Source organism: Microtus ochrogaster, unplaced genomic scaffold, assembly GCF_000317375.1.
Source record: "Microtus ochrogaster isolate Prairie Vole_2 unplaced genomic scaffold, MicOch1.0 UNK50, whole genome shotgun sequence".
Taxonomy (NCBI): Eukaryota; Metazoa; Chordata; class Mammalia; order Rodentia; family Cricetidae; genus Microtus; species Microtus ochrogaster.
The window spans coordinates 2055053-2063471 of NW_004949148.1; the positions used below are offsets into that span (position 1 = coordinate 2055053).

The window sequence follows — 8419 nt, forward strand, 5'->3', positions numbered from 1 at the left end:
AAAAAAAAAAGAAAAGAAAATTGGGTTTCTGACAAAGGGGTCTCAAACATATTCCTTCAGACCCAGGAGTACTTACTCATACTTTCCCCAGTGACTGAAGTGGAGTTCACACTGTTGTCAAGGACTCACAGGGTGCTAAGGCACATCTCTTCTGAACCAGGAAGCAGAATGCAACATTAATTCTCAAGCAGGCTATAGCCCTACCACTACAGAACCACAGATATACCAAACTCTTGTTTGGATAGAGGGGGCTTCTGACCTGTCCTTTAGAACCAGAGATTCTCAGATCTTCTGCAATGGCCCAGGTAGCCTCAATCTTATCTGTCTAGAACCAAGGGGGTTTGGTTTGGTTCTAGGCAAAGGGGGTATAAAACTACTATTCCCTCAATACCAAAACTGTCCTTCAGCCATTTAACATTGTTCAAGGGTACATTGACACTATTTTCCCTTGATTTCCAGGAGATCAAAGACATTCGATGATTGCTAAACAATCTCATTCTTACAACATCAGAACAAGGGTGACACACACATTATCAATGACTGAAGAGGACCTGGGACATACAACAGGAGAAGCAAGTGGACTCAGACAACTCCAATGTTCCAAGAAAGTCACAAATACAACCCCTTTAGAAACAATGAGCCATAGAATTTTGGCAAAGTCACAATGTGTCTTTAGACTTATCCTTCCAGAACCAGGACAATTCATGCCTCAGTTAAAATCTCCATCAGGTCTTAGATATTCCCCTCAGTAGTGAACTAACTCACTAATTCAGGGAGCTGACACTTCTCTGAAATATCTTCTGAAGAGAGATTTGGACGTATTTTCCCAAACCACAGTAGCTCCTAACTTTCATCATATGCCAAATGGAGGCTGCAGTATCATACATTCTTTGAATAATACAACTTTATCCTTCCTCTGTCTGTATTGATGAAGCAATCTACAGAACTGGCCTGTGACTGATGAGTGTGGTGTCTCAAATATTTAGACCTGACTAACAGGTACTTTAGACTGAGTCCCTATTAACAATAAAACATAAGGGCTTCTCTTTGTGTTCATGGCCAACTCAGGCCTATCAAACAACTAAGGGAGACAAGTGCTTTCCCCCAAACCAAAGTGGTTATGAAATACACTTCTGACCACCAAATGAACCTCAAGGAACTCTAGATGGGAGTCACATGGCACAAAAATATAATCATCACCCTGAACCAAAGGCCATCTATTTTCACGCTACTCATCAGAAAGGTGCCTGTCCTCCATGTCCACACCTGTGCAGGTTATTATGAGTTTAAACAGAGAACACACCTAGGGACTGTGACTCAACTTTTCAGAGAAACCCTCTGATTGCTCTCTATCCTCAAAAGGAGTTCTCAGATATAAGGATTTTCCACAGTTCACTGAAGATTTGGAGAATACTAGGGAGTGCCTGGACCTCCTCATCTCAGGAAGGGTAAGCAGTCACATTCCACTTCACCCAACAAGGTCTTGCATCTGTCTTCTTTCCCATACCTTATTGTTCTTTTTGCACTGATGACTTGGGCCTTAAAATACCCACTTTGGCCCAAATGGCCCTCAGAAATTTCCTTTCTGAACAAGGGCACATGTGATATTTCATCTACGACCATAGGACATGGGTCAAACAACTTAGAGTTCACAAGAGTCAAGAAGTGTGAGCAAATCTTATAATCCATGCCAATTCCTTGAGTAAAATCACCCTTTACTGTGTGGCCTCCTGTGTCCCACCCAGATCTGGGACTCCCACCCAAGCTCTTAATGAATCCTGGATTTAATGCTTGATCTCTTGCAGATTCAGCTAAAGATATGGACATCCTAAACTGGGAAGACAAGCTAGATGGTGAGGCAATGCTGGGACCATATGAGGTATGGTAGTCAATTGAATTTACTCTTGGAGTTATATGGGATTTTCACACTCTGACCATATCTTCTTTGCCACATAGGCCTCAGAAACTCCTTTCTCCCCAAGGGTACCTACTCCTTCTCCCTTTGATCATGAAGACATATCTTCCCCTGAAGCAAAGGGAGCCCTGCATCTTTCCAGATTGTCTTAATGAGGCTTATATATTCATTTTGTGTGAGGGGGCCACACACTTCCTGATATTATAGGATGGGCTTCAGACATTCTTCTTAAAAAATGAGTCCAAGATTTGCCTTTCAGTCCAAGATAAACTTTAGGCCTAATACTTATCTACAAAGAACCTCTGACTCTAAAGTACCTGTCAAGGAAGGTAGGTACAGTCTACTTACCTTGGACAAGGTGAGTTTAGACACACCATTTTATTTCAAGGTGACTAATACAAACTCCTCTGATCAAGAGGATACAGATCAGATCAGTGACATGAAAATTTGGTCATATTGTTCACCAATTTCTCATGTGTGCTTCAAATAAATAATCCCTGACCTTGACATCCTCAGAGAAACCACTTCTATCTGTATAAACCTCAGGTCTGAGACGGTCTCAATCTTTCCCTTCTTATCTGGGTGTCCAGGCATGCCCAGATGACTAAAAGGATGTCAATTCACACTGAGCTGGTATCCTAGGACAAAAGAGGAAATATCTGCTTCTTCTACTTTTATGATTCTCACCAGAAATCTTGTCTCCTATGCCTGTGCTGCTGATGAAAGGTTTGTGGAGGACACAGAACCAGGGATCATCAACCAACCAGTAGGAATAAAAGCCACTATGATTGCTGGCATGCAAGTCTCAGAGTCTTAGAAAACATGGGTATTCTATAGTGTGAGGACATTTGTATCTGAGATGGAATTGCTTGCACCATTGTTCAAATCCCAGGGTAAGCTGTGAGCTTCACCTTCTGCCTGAGGGATTCTGTATCTTTTGGTTTTTATATCCTCCCAAAACTTTTTCTCTTTCAACAACAGGTCCTGAGGTACTAGACAGATGGCTCAGAGGTTAAGAGCACTGACTGATCTTCCAAAAGACCTGGGTTCAATTCCCAGCACCCACATGTCAGCACACAACTGTCTGTCTGAATATCCAGTTCCAGGGGATTTGACACCCTCACACAGAGGCACTACAGGAAAAACACCCATATACATAAAAAACATTTTTTTTAAAAAAAGAATAGGACCTGAAACCTTCCATGAATGGCCAAAAGTAGTCAGCTCAATGTTTTACATCAAACCAACAATATGTAAGCCCATGAAAGACTCCATAAACAAGGGATGCCAGTCCTCTCTGGTGAGATGTCCCATAGGTCAAGTTTAGCAATCTGAGCATAGAACCCCATGACATCTGCCTTTAGACCAGTCCATAGAAATGGAATGACTTCAACATCTCTACCTAGATATGAACAGCTGAACACAAAATAGATGAAGAACCCTAGTCAGGGACAGTTATCTAGGCCTCCGGAAGAAGACCTAGGGTATGTTGCCTTGTCTCTCAAAGAATGAACACAAACTATGAATAAGAGTTGGAAGCTCATGATCAGTGTTGGGAACATTCTCCACTGTATAATGTGCCGAGGATATTCACCTTCAAAAGAAGTGTGTACTACACTCTCACACTCTGACAAAAGGAGAGATTCTGTCCTTCCCATTTCTTTCAATGGGGCCTCAGAGGTTTATTTTCTAATGTGAGACTCAGAGATTCCATTTTTCTATTATTATTATTGCCATTATTATTAATTTATTCCTTCTTTGTATATGGAACAGGATTTCAGAACTCTCCTAAGACTAAGGTTGCCCTCAAAACCACTTGCTTAATGGGGCCTAAAACATTTATTTTGTGTTACATGATTATTATGTATTCCCTTTCTTACCACACTGCACAAACAAGTAACAGGCATTTCCGATCTTTCCAAGAGATAGGTGGGCCAATTATGTATGATCAAACAACAAAAGGATGTCAGACATTCAGTTTCTGCAAAAGGAAATCTGGGAAATCAAGCTCTATTGAAAGGACAATCAAAATGACCCCATATGCATGTGATGTCTCAGACCTGCCACCCTCTGCTCTTCACCACTTTAGTCCACCCTAATGACTAAAGAACCATCAAGCTTCCCTTCTTTGCATTTTGACCTCACACATTGCCCTATTATCTAAGATTGCTTCTAGAGCTGATCCCTCTTACCAAGATATGCAACCAATAAGATCTTACAACTTTATGCTTTTAGAACATAGAGCAGAAAGACAGAAGGAGGAAATCAAGTCATCTGCCTCAAAAGCTGGTTATCAAAAATGCACTGTTTCTTTTATTCACAGATATATACAGTTGAATACAACCTTAAGGAAACATCAATGCTTGCATAACCATTTATCCTTTTGGAAGATTGTTATGAGATTTGCCTTAGACGCTCAAAGATTTGATACATGGTATGTGTGTTTGCATTGGGGAAAAGAGTTGGATGCTAGCAAAACAGAGCCAGGAGCATTCTTTTTTTTTACTCAAGGTAGCCTGGGACCTTCCCCTACTGACCCTGGTTGAACTGCATATTCCTATTTGACCAAATATATCTTGGGACCTCCTCCCTGTGAACAAGGATGTTCAGGATTTCTCCTTTGCTGAAGATGGTCTCATAACTTCCCATTCTGAGAAAAGCTTTTCGGAACTCCTGTGGTTTCAGGAGACCTTACACTTTCCTAGCTTAGGGAAGTTGTCATGAGGACTACCCTGGGCCAGACTGTTCTTTGGTCCTTCCCTCCATTAGCAATGTGGCCTTAGATGTTGTCCACCTGTACAAAGAGGAATAGCAACCAGTGACTTTGACCCTAAGAAACCCAAGTATTCATTTTATTCACAAGGTGACATTAGAGATGATCTTTTGAATAATACTGCATCATGTCTTGTCATTTATTTCACCAATCCTCAAGCATGCCTCCTGTTTTGAAAACACCTCCAACATATGCTATTCATGTGCTATTCTAAATAAGAGAGCTTTGAACCTTTCACCTTTGACATTGGTTGCTAAGGAAAGGGATTGCTGTACTCTGTTTGAGGGCCCAGGTCCAAAGTGTAGAACTTGAGACTGGATCTTAAGCTATGCACTTCAATCTAATCAATAGAAGTCAACTTGTCCAACCATTGTTGTCTATATATGAACTGTGAAGACAATCTGAAAGAAGAGGCATCATTGCCAGGGACAGCCATGCAGGTTCATTGAAGAGGGCTTTGGTTGCTCCCGAACTATGCAAGACTCAACTGATGATGTGGGAACTCTAAAGAACAGCTGGAAGTTGAAGTGCAGTGATGGGACCTTCCTTCACAGAATGAGGTAGCAGTGACATTCTCCTGCAACAGAATGGTGCATGATACTTACCACCTCTGCTCAAGGGGTTTTCAATTCACAGCCTTAGCCAACCAGGGCTCAAAATTTTCCCTTTTACACAAAGGCCCCAGTGTTTCTCTTCTTCACAAGTTACCTCACTCTTAGATCACTGAAGAGAATATCAGACCTTCCTCCTAGGACGGAACCTACTCTAGACCTTCCCCATTTGCTCAAGTTGGTTTTAAGTACTCATTTTGTGGAAAATACTCTCAAATTTTCTTCTTTTGAAAATGTGATCCATGTTCTTTCCAAAAGATTAAAAAGTCCTCAGACCACGTATTCCTTACACCACTCCTGATTTATAAGTGGGAATCAGATCAGCCCACATTACTCCAGTGTAAAGCAAAGGTATATGATTATGCCCTTTAACCAAAAAGACTACAGAGATCTAATTATTTGCACAAGGATTCCTGCCCTATGCCATAATGATGAATAAAACTTCAGAATTGGCTCCCGTGACCAATCAGGTATCATTTCTTCATTCTATATTCAGATCTAGCCTCTGACACTGGGAGGGCCTAGAGCAACCCCTTCTGTTCACAGGCAACATTCACTGGACCCTTGGACTCATCTTACCTTTATTCCATCCCTACAACCAAGTTTGCTAGCAAAACACTTGCAACAAATGGGACCTCTGAAGATACTAGGTTTAGATCAGAAGTCAAAATATAGAAAGCTAAAACTAATAGTCATGTCATCTGCCCAGAAGTTAGTTGTCCTGAATGCAATGTTTGCATCTTTCATTGATGGATAAACAAAGAACAATACAACCTTTAGAAAGCATAAGGTCCACAGAACCACTCAACATCTTGGAAGAATGTTGTATTGCTTCTTGCATTCTTCTCAACAGGATATGTAGTATATAGATCATGGGAGCCAGGCAGAACAGTTGGAAGAAAATGATGCAGAACCAAACCATTGTACCATCACCTAAGGTAAGCTAGGCCTTACCCTTCTGCACAATGGGGTGAGTGGGTCTTGTTATTTGGTTAAACAGGGCCTGGCACTTTTTATCTAATCAATGCATTTCAGAATGACCTCAGAAGCTTCCATTCTGAATAGAGGCTCTCCAAAATGTCCCTATTTTCAAGGCATCTCACACCATGCCCTTTTGATGATGGGTTATCAGAACTTCCCATGGGTTAAAGTAGTCATCAGGCCTTTCTGCTATTACAAACAACAGCGAAGAACATCCCTCTCTGTTCAAGGAAAGTCAAAAGAATGACTGGTTTTTATTAAGTCATCTCAGAATTTCCATTTTGCTCAAGAGGACAAGGATCAGAGGGTCCTCAGAGCATGTGCTCATGCACCTCAGAATTATCCCACTAATGGATGACCTTAGATATTTTCCTTCTAACCATGACCACTAAGAAAATACACGTGTGACCCAAGGGACTTCACCAAGCTCTGCTTTGAGTTCATAAAACCTAAGGCTTAGGTCATATTTCCTTCATTATAGTCACCAGAATGAAAAGGCCTCATCCTTCATGCACACACCAATGTAGCTGATGATAAACTTCAAGAGGACTTAGAACCTGAGACTGCCAATCATGACTGACAGATGATGCTCAGAGCTCAAATTGCTGCCAGGATTGACACAGTGTGCCTGAAGATGTGTATCTTCTAAACTGTGATGAAGTCCTTCATCCACTGCAGAAGGTAGACTGGGACACTCTCTTTCCACTAAGTGGTTTGTGACTTTGCTACTCTCTCTAAGTCTACTGAGGTCTTCTACTTTTAAACACCATCAGTTTCTGTCTATTAGACCTCAAATGCACACTCTGTAACCAAGAAGGCCTGATATCTAACCTGCATAATCAAGGGGGCTAAACAGCATACCTTCCTGTCCAAGGTCCCATGACTTTCCAATTCCAGTCAAAAAGGCCTTCAAAAGTAACTCTCTCTTATGAAGGATTAAATATTTTTCTTTTTGTTGAAGGAGGGATCACACATTCCACTTCTCCTTATATATGTTTCAGCTCCAATACATCATCTGGGAGGGACTTCATTATGCTCCTTATGATCAAGGGACCTCAAATTCCTGCCCTCTGGTCCATATGTCTGAAAATGTCTTTCCTTCACAAAGGGGATTCAGAGCCTGTCACTCTGCCTATCATAGACTCCAAAACTCCACATCTATTCATAATTACTTGGTTTCCCCCCTCTATATGAGGGAAAAATAAAACTTTCTCCTAAAGACCTAGGTGACCTAAATTATATCCTCTTTTGCCGAAGGGGGACTAAAGGCTACAATCTCTTCTATTAGATCCATAGATTTTTTTTCTATTAGCTATGTATGTCTTCTGTATTCTAAAATGTCTAGAAATGCTTCTAAATTTCTTCCTGCTAGGTATAATCTAAGACATTACTCCTCTGAGCAAAGGAGCCTTAGGCTCATCTTACCTCACCAACCACTTCTTAGACTGAGGTTAACCATCAATCCATTCAGAAAATGTGCAACGATTACTGCCAGGTCTTCCACTCAGCCCAAAAATGGTATGGATATTCTAAATACTGAAAAAGACTTGGAAGCTGATCAAGCGGTACTGGACCTTCCTCTGTTCCACAAGGTATTTACTTTTTGTTCAATGTGATATTGCATTTCCTGTTTCATTGAACATTGCCATAAACTTTATACCTCTGACAAATATGTTTGGACTTTTACCTTTGCACAAAATGTCCGTGAAATAAAAGTTATGCCCTAGGGTGCATCAACATTTCTCTTTAATCCCATGGAGTCTGCCGCATTAATCCTTTGATAAAGTGCATAATAATCTTTCCATTTCTGTTCAAATGTCAAGAACTGCCTCAATCTTACAAGTGAGACTGAGATATCCGCATCAATAAAGAGTGCTCCTTACCTGCCTTGTGTGATTAAGGAAAGTCCACAGTTGATTCCTTACCAATAACTTATAATTTGTGAGACCTAGGAAGTACTTTCCTGAGTAAAAAGATCTCAGTGCATTTTAAAGTCTAGTTTCCTGAGTTCTCTATATATTTTGGAGATCAGACCTTTGTCTGTTACGGGGTTGGTAAAGATCTTCTCCCAGTCCGTAGGTTGCCTTTTTGTCTTGGTGACAGTGTCCTTTGCTTTACAGAAGCTTCTCAGTTTTAGTA

The 8419-nt window shown here is 40.9% G+C and overlaps 1 protein-coding gene across 3 annotated transcripts in view; it reads right to left on the reverse strand.

Moving 5' to 3' along the window:
* LOC101988417 (E3 ubiquitin-protein ligase RLIM-like) overlaps positions 1–8419 on the reverse strand; it is a 161327-nt gene that overhangs the window by 42442 nt on the left and 110466 nt on the right. The window lies entirely within an intron of this gene.